Consider the following 8,522-nt stretch of genomic DNA (forward strand, 5'->3'; position numbering starts at 1 on the left):
CTATGAGACCAGGTCTTACGCGAGACCCATCCTGATAGATGACATGTGGCATTCACAAATTTCAAAGCATCCTCCATCCTCGACTTAAAATCAGGGGGGAGAGATTAGATGTTTTGTGATTTATGAATGTCACGTGTCATCCATCAGGACGGGTCTCACCTGCTAATCGTGAGACCTGGTCTCATATAATTTTTTCCCCTTAATGCTAACTTCTCCGTCATCCTAAATTTTAAGAATGGTGTTAGTCCCAATCAAATGATGCCACATGTGACACTCCATGAAACCTGTAAAAATGTGTCCGTCCTTGTGTCTATCAAAGCCCACCGGTTGCAGTCTGACTTGGTATAAACTTGTAAACTAATTCCCTCTTGTACGAGCAAATACAATAAGGTGATATAAACAGATTATAAGAATTTAAATATAGTATTTATACTTAGTTGAAGGAGAGAGAAGAGGAAAGAGAAAAGAGAAGCGGACTATCAGCTTGTAGCCGGTTGTAGCATGAGCTCCAACATAGTTTGTGAGATAAAAGATGGAGTCACATATTAATGATATAGTATACTAGTATGACTAATTATTGTATTAGTAGGCTATTAAAATGGCTCTAGATAATGTGACAACTTTATATAGCCGCTTGTAGGTGAATAGTACATTTCACAGGACTAACAAAACATACAAATACAGACGTGGAGCTCATCAATGTGCAGCTTTTTTACAGGAGAAACTGTGCATATGCAGCGCAACATGCATTACAAAGTATTCTATCTCTCCCATGCAAACGACTTCTTTAATTGGCCCGTTCTACAAATCGTCCGGATGATAATACACAAACATAAGCCGCCTCGCCGGTCGTTAGATTGCCCGATGGATCGGGTGAACGCAGAAAACGCACGCAACCGCTCGCCCTCAAATCCAGCCCCGCCTCCTCTACAGCGATGGTGCTCGCCATCAATCCCACCTCACAGTGCTGACTGTGACAGCGACATCGCACCACCGGAGCCATCGGCAGAGCTCCAACGCGGCAGCACCGGAGCCACCGGCTGAGCACCAACGCAAAAACACTGGAGCCGACGGAGAACAAAGCTTTAATGCAACACCTACGACCCCCGGGGAAGCTCCATGGCAGCACGATCGCGTGAAAAAAAAAAACTCCACGCTACGCTATCGGCATCTCGACGAAGCTCCATTGCAACCGTGACGGAGCTCCATTGCAAACGACGCGCGGTGTTCCGGCGAAGCTCTGTTGCAGCCCCAGCCGCGCTCCCTTGCAGCCGCGGTGGGGCTCCATTGCAGCCACCGGCGCGCTCCATTGCAGCACTGCCCGCTGCATCGTAGCTCCTCGCTTACCGGTGAAGCTCCATTGTGGCGCTGGTGAAGTTTCATCGCAATTTATGGTGCCGCCGGTGAAGCTCCATTGCAGCTACCGGTCAAGCTTACTTGTGGCTCCGAGCTCCGGGCCTCTGCGTGAGCGCTGCATCGCAGCATCGGGAGCCACCGGCGAGCGGTGCACTGCAGCTCCGTCGCGCGCATGTTGCGGCGATGTCTGATGTCGCGAGAGGTCGAGAGCGACGGGGTGCTGCGATGAAGCTCACGGCGGGCGACTTCCGATGCGGCGACTGAGCTACTGCGGTGGAGATGCGGCATGCGGTGCTCGCCGTCGTTCTCCTAGTGGTGGGGTGGGAAGAAGATAAGGCTAGACCGAGCAGTGACGGGTCCACATGGACACGTTGTAACGCCCCGAGACCGATGTGCCAGGTGTCGTCCAGTTATTCGCCGGCGTTGCCATATCATTCGCTTGCGTGTTGCATCTTTTTCATGTCATCATGTGCATTGCGTCATCATGTTTTCAAAACTTGCATTCGTCCGGGTTCTCCGAGTTCTCTCCGTTGTCCGTTCTGAGCCCAACCACACTTGCACGCGCCCGCGGCATGTCCGAAATAGTATTTTATAAGTGGCCGGAAAATGTTCTCAGAACGGGATGAGAGTTGGCGTGCGGTCTTGTTATAGTGTAGGTAGACCGCCTGCCAAGTTTCATCGCATTCAGTCTAAACCCTAGCCCCTACCGGTCCAAAACACCCATTCCCGTGTAGACCTAAGAAGATTTTTCTCTCAATCTTGCTCCATTCTCTTCAAAGATTCGTGATTCTAGCTTGTTGCCATCCTCTCATATTTTGTTTTCGATTGTCAGGATTCTTTTCACCCATCCGGAACAATTCAAGATTCTGTTCAGTTTGATTATCCGGAGCCCATCATCTAAGATTTATTCATTCCATTTTTCAGCTCTCATACTCTAAATTATACCGGTGTCTAAATCAAGGATTCTCTAATCAGCTCGTAATCTTTTCGTTATCATGGGTCTAAATTCTCTCAAGCATCTTCGTTTAATTGCTAATTCTTCCCGGTGTGTCTTCATGTTTTAATCGTTCTTTTCAATTCTTACGGTGGTTCGTTCAAGAGTTTTCTTCCTTCGAGTATCATATCTATGCATTCGTGCTTTTCAAATTCTACCAGTGGATCGTTGAAGAATTTCTCAAGTTTGCGCTATATCTATCTTGATCTTTCTACGAGGATAAGTAGTATGCCAAATCCGTTGCTTGTCAGCAATTAAATTGTTGAAGGATACGCAGAACATAATTCTTATTCTTGTTTCACCCAAATGATTAATTCCCTATTCCGGAGGCTCATCAAGTTCTCGGTTTCTATTGTTTCATCCTTTCTTTTTCGGAGTTCCAAGCTCTCTCAAATATATCGTCGCGAAGATCCATCTAAATCATTACAAGGATTCACCTTGTGTTTTCAACTTCTCTTTCTTCTTGTTATCCTTTTGTTACCGGAGTTCTTCATGAAGGTTCTACATGATGGTTCATTAAGGATTTATTTACTTCTCGAAGTGTTCATCAAGATTCTTTTCAAAAGGAGCTCAAGTTTCTTCATCTTGCAATCCGGAGTGCAATTCTTTCTACCGTATCTTTGGAGGTGGTATTATGTCATTCTTGATAATTTGAGTTCATGTTCCATGAATCACATGTTGTTAAGAATGAGATATTTTAAATCCATCTATCTCGTCATTGGAGTTATCTTGGGTTAAAATTTCACATAAAGCCTTCCCTAAGGATTGTTGCTATTTATGGTACTCTTAAAGGACCCAAGTTCTTCTTTATCCTTTCGATGAACAAGTTTCTCGTCTTCTTGTTCTTAGCAATCTAATCTTGTTTTCGTTAGTGGCAGAATTTCACCTTAAGTTTTGAGATGTTCTCCATAAGCCCACTACAAGCTTATCTTTTCGTTGTTGGTTTTCCAACAACTCCATTCGAACCTTCTCCTAAAGATGCTTTTGCAAACTCATTTAAGGTAGAATATATTGTTTTCTCCTCCGTTCTTTCCATTCCATTTCTCTCTTTTCTTCCGGTGGCATTGTGTTGTTGCTCTCTTCAACCCTTCTTCTTGTTCTTGTCAGGACCTTGCTCTTTTCATGCTTATCCTTTTAACTGGAGTGTCGCGTCCTCTTTTCAAATATCCTCTCATCTTGTCAAGATCATGTTCAATTCCTTCCATTTCCAACCGGAGTCTTGTCGTATTTGATCTCTATCGTTCCGTGTGGTTCTTCTTTCAACCAGAATGCTTACATGTGCTTCTTGTTCATTGCAACCTTTATTCTTATGTCTTTCAACCTACAAGGTTCTAGTATTGATCCTTGTTTTCCCTTTTCTAACGGAGTGTTTTCAACTTCGTCATCTCCGTGGTATTCCTTTCTCGAAATTGGTTCACCTCTCAAGGTTCTTTGGTTTCACTCATTCGTCAAAGAAGCAACTTAGTTTTACCTCTTCTCTTTCTCTTCCGTTTTCCCTCCGGTGCCATTCTAGATCTCGGGACGAGATCCTCTCGTAGTGGTGGAGTATTGTAACGCCCCGAAACCGATGTGCGAGGTGTCGTCCAGTTATTCGCCGGCGTTGCCATGTCATTCGCTTGCGTGTTGCATCTTTTTCATGTCATCATGGGCATTGCATCATCATGTTTTCAAAACTTGCATTCGTCCGGGTTCTCCGAGTTCTCTCCGTTGTCCGTTCTGAGCCCAACCACACTTGCACGTGCCCGCGGCATGTCTGAAATAGTATTTTATAAGTGGCCGGAAAATGTTCTCAGAACGGGATGAGAGTTGGCGTGCGGTCTTGTTATAGTGTAGGTAGACCGCCTGCCAAGTTTCATCGCATTCGGAGTTCGTTTGATGCCCCAACGAATAACTATAGCGACATTATAGTCGGTCTAAACATCGGACGTTTTCGGTCTCCGGAAACAGTTGCCGGGCTGCATCTCTCTTCTCTTCTCTCAACCCAAAGCTTTCTGCACAGTCCGCTATCAACCGCCAGGCCCCGAAACCCTCTCTGCACAGTGCACCGAACCCCTCGCGCGTGTCCAGAAGTTGTCCCGGACCCGACCCGAGCAGTCGTCACCGTTGTGTCTGGATCATCCCCAAACATCTACAAAACGTCTCCGTTTTGTTATTTGGACTGCCTAGCTATTTTATTCGCGATCGTCCGATTTTGATCGGAGGGACGAGTTAGCCCCTAACCTAAATTCATCTAATATAAATATCAGTCTAAACCCTAGCCCCTACCGGTCCAAAACACCCATTCCCATCCCGCCGCCGCCAGCCAACCACCTCTTTCATGTCTTACTTGGGATCCCCTCCCACCAACCAGATCTCCGACCACCTCCCTCGTTCTGCGCGCCGCCCAAATTGCTGCAGCCTCGATCCCGAGCTCTTCGATTCGAAGCCACCAGAGAACCCCGCCGCCTCGATCGAGAGCCTCCTCATCCCTCTTCGATCCAGAGGAGTGGAGCTCCTCTGTGCCTTCACCTGCGCCCCTTCCTCCTTCCCCGTGCTTTCCCCTCCCTCTTCATCGCTCCCTTGTCTCTGTTCGTCAACAGGAACTGCCATGGCGCCCGAGACCTCTTTGCAGCACCTCCTTGCCGACCCGCCTGGAGCGCCAAGTCCGCTGGCCTGCCTCCACTTCGATCCGGCAGGGAATGAGAGCCGACGACCTCCATGCCTGGATCTAGCCGCCTCCTGCCGCCGTTCACCTCGCCCTGCGCCTGAAGTTCCTCCCACCGGAGCCCCAAGTCCACCTCGCCCGCGCGAAGTCCCCTGCCGCCATGGCCGCCCGGGAACTTGGAGATCCGCCGCCGTCCTGCCGTTTCCCTTCGACGATGGAGCTCCCCGCTGCCAAGTCCAGGACCCCTGCCGCCGTCTTCTACAACCCTTGCTGTTGTTGCTTTTCTTCAGAGAAGAGGGCAGCGGCGCCTCGTCCTGCTCCTTCGTTGACCGCACTCGGTCTCGCCCGGTCCAGCCGCACGTTGTCCGCCCCAAGGCCCAGCTGCACGCCCTGGCCTGCCTCGTACACGCCGTGGGCCGCGCCTCCAGGCCCAGCGCGCCCCTTCGCGGCCTGCCAGGCCTCTCGTTCTACTGGGCTAGGCCCATGGCCAAAGTGAGCAGCCCCTCCAGCGCCCGCTTTCCTGTGCACTTCTGGGCCTTCCAGTTTTGGCCCGTGGTATCCTTTTTTTAGTCCAACGATTTTCCATATTATCCTGAGACTGCAGATTTGCAGAAAAACCCTTGCACTTCATGCATATCCTAACTAATTAACCGTGCATCGGTTTAAAACAAACTTAATATGAAACTTGCTTAGAATTTCATCTAGTTTAATAATATGCAACTTTCATGCATGTTTAAACTATTTAAAATGTTGTTTGATTAAATTTGCTCCTATGCCATGTTAAAATGCTTTAATTCATTACTAAATAACCGTAACTCAGAATTTAATAAACTTTATATGTAAATGGGGTAGAATTTTGCCTAGTTTAACATGGTGGCTTTACCTTACATGTTTAATATCTCTAAAATGGTGTTTAGGGCAGAACAGTACTGAAAGTGCGTTATATCGACTAGAGGGGGGTGAATAGGCGATTTTTATGAAAGTCTTCAAAACGTGGAAGTTTTGAAGACTAACGATAGAAATAAGCCTATTACCATGCAGTGGAAGGTAGACTACACTAGGCAAACCATAGTCAGGTATTCAATGAAGTGAAAGCACAATGACTGATAGCAGCTAGGTAGTAAGGATCAGGTAGGAAGATATTATGAAGCCAATCAAAACAAGTAGTCACCCAGTGAAGACAAAAGATAAGGCAATCATACAATGACTTCACAAGGAGCAATCAGTAAGTAAAGGGAAGGAAAGGATGAAACCAGTGACTCTCTGAAGACAATGATTTGTTGGACCAGTTCCATTTGCTGTGACAACTGCACGTCTGGTTAGGGCGGCTAGGTATTTAAACCTTAGGACACACAGTCCCGGACACCCAATCCTGAACACGCAGCTCAGGACACCCAGTCCTCACCGTGTTCCCCTTGAGCTAAGGTCACACAGACCTCGCCCAATCACTCTGGTAAGTCTTCAAGGTAGACTCCCAAACCTTCACAGACTTCGTTCACCGGCAATCCACAATGTCTCTTGGATGCTCAGAACGCGACGCCTAACCGGCTGGAGGATGCACAGTCCTCAAGTGTAATAAGTCTTCAGATCACTCAGACAAGAAGACTTAAGTGATGCCTAATTCTCTTTGGCTTTGGGTGGTTAGGGCTTTGTCCTCGCAAGGAATTCTCTCTCAAAGGCTTCGAGGTGGGTTGCTCTCAAACGACAAAAGCCGTACTCTCAATCTGAGCAGCCAACCGTTTATGGTTGTAGGGGGTGGGCTATTTATAGCCACTTGGCAACCCGACCTGATTTGTTCAAAATGACCCTGGGTCACTAAGGAACTGACACGTGTTCCAACGGTCAGATTTCAAACTCACACGGCAACTTTACTTGGGCTGCAAGCAAAGCTGACTTGCCCGACTCTGAACAAGTTTCGCTCTCATAGTCTTCACTCAAAGACATAGGTTTTTGGTTAGGCATCACTTCAGTCATTCTGACTGGTTCTCTTAGACCCCACTTAACAGTACGGTGGTTCCTATGACTCAACACAAATGAAAAAGAACTACGAAAGATCTAAGTCTTCGAGCTCCATAGGCTTCATGCGGTGTCTTCTCTTGTCATAGTCTTCAATGTGAATATCTTCATATACCACCTTTGACTTCAATGTCTTCATACATTTTTAGGGGTCATCTCTGGTAGGAAAACCGAATCAATGAGGGACTTCTACCTGTGTTATCCTGCAATTCTCACAAACACATTAGTCCCTCAACTAGGTTTGTCGTCAATACTCCAAAACCAACTAGGGGTGGCACTAGATGCACTTACAAGTACCATAAACAAAATATGCATGTGGGGATTTACCGGAATTTGTTGTTCGTTGTTTCCGGCCTCATTTAACCTTGACTAGATAGGTAGTTTACATTTGCTTCACACCTAGCCATGTTAATCAACATTTAATATTGTTGAGTACCTAACAAGATCAAACTAAATAACTTGTCGTGGTGTTTCGTCAATATGCAACGGAGATGCATGTTGAGCTCCACTTAATTTGTAGGATTGTTTGTGCACTTTGCCATGCCATGCTTCATTAAACCGGACATGCATCATACTTGATTGTGCATCATGCCATGATTTTGTGGTGGTTGTTTACTATGTTGTTTGCTCCTTTCCGGTGTTGCTTCTTCGGGTTGGTTTCGATAACGTCGTGTTGTGAGGATTCGTTTGTCTACGTCCGCTTTGTCTTCTTCATGGACTCGTTCTTCTTCCTTGCGGGGTCTCAGGCAAGATGACCATACCCTCGAAATCACTTCTATCTTTGCTTGCTAGTTGCTCGCTCTATTTCTATGCCTATGTTGCGATACCTACCACTTGCTTATCATGCCACCCATATTGTTGAACCAAGCCTATAACCCACCTTGTCCTAGCAAACCGTTGTTTGGCTATGTTACCGCTTTGCTCAGCCCCTCTTATAGCATTGTTAGTTGCAGGTGAAGATTGAAGTTTGTTCCCTGTTGGAATATGGAGATGTTGTTCCTTGTTGGAACATGTTTACTTGTTGGGATATCACAATATATCTTATTTAATTTATGCATCTATATACTTGGTAAAGGGTGGAAGGCTCGGCCTTATGCCTGGTGTTTTGTTCCACTCTTGCCGCCCTAGTTTCTATCATATCGGTTTTATGTTCCCGGATTTTGCGTTCCTTACGCGGTTGGGTTATAATGGGAACCCCTTGACAGTTCGCCTTGAATAAAACTCCTCCAGCACATTTGTTTTACCATTTGCCACCTAGCCTTTTCTTTCCCTTGGGTAGGCCTGCCCAAGGGTCATCTTTATTAAACCCCCGGGCCAGTGCTCCTCTGAGTGTTGGTCCAAACTGAGCGATGTCCGGAGCTACCAGGGGCAACTCTGGGCTGGCCCACCCGACGTCTGGCTCATCCGGTGTGCCCTGAGAACGAGATATGTGCAGCTCCTATCGGGATTTGTCGGCACATCTGGGTGGCTTTGCTGGTCTTGTTTTACCATTGCCAAAATGTCTTGTAACCG

This window comes from Triticum urartu, chromosome 1 (assembly GCF_003073215.2).
Source record: "Triticum urartu cultivar G1812 chromosome 1, Tu2.1, whole genome shotgun sequence".
Taxonomy (NCBI): domain Eukaryota; kingdom Viridiplantae; phylum Streptophyta; class Magnoliopsida; order Poales; family Poaceae; genus Triticum; species Triticum urartu.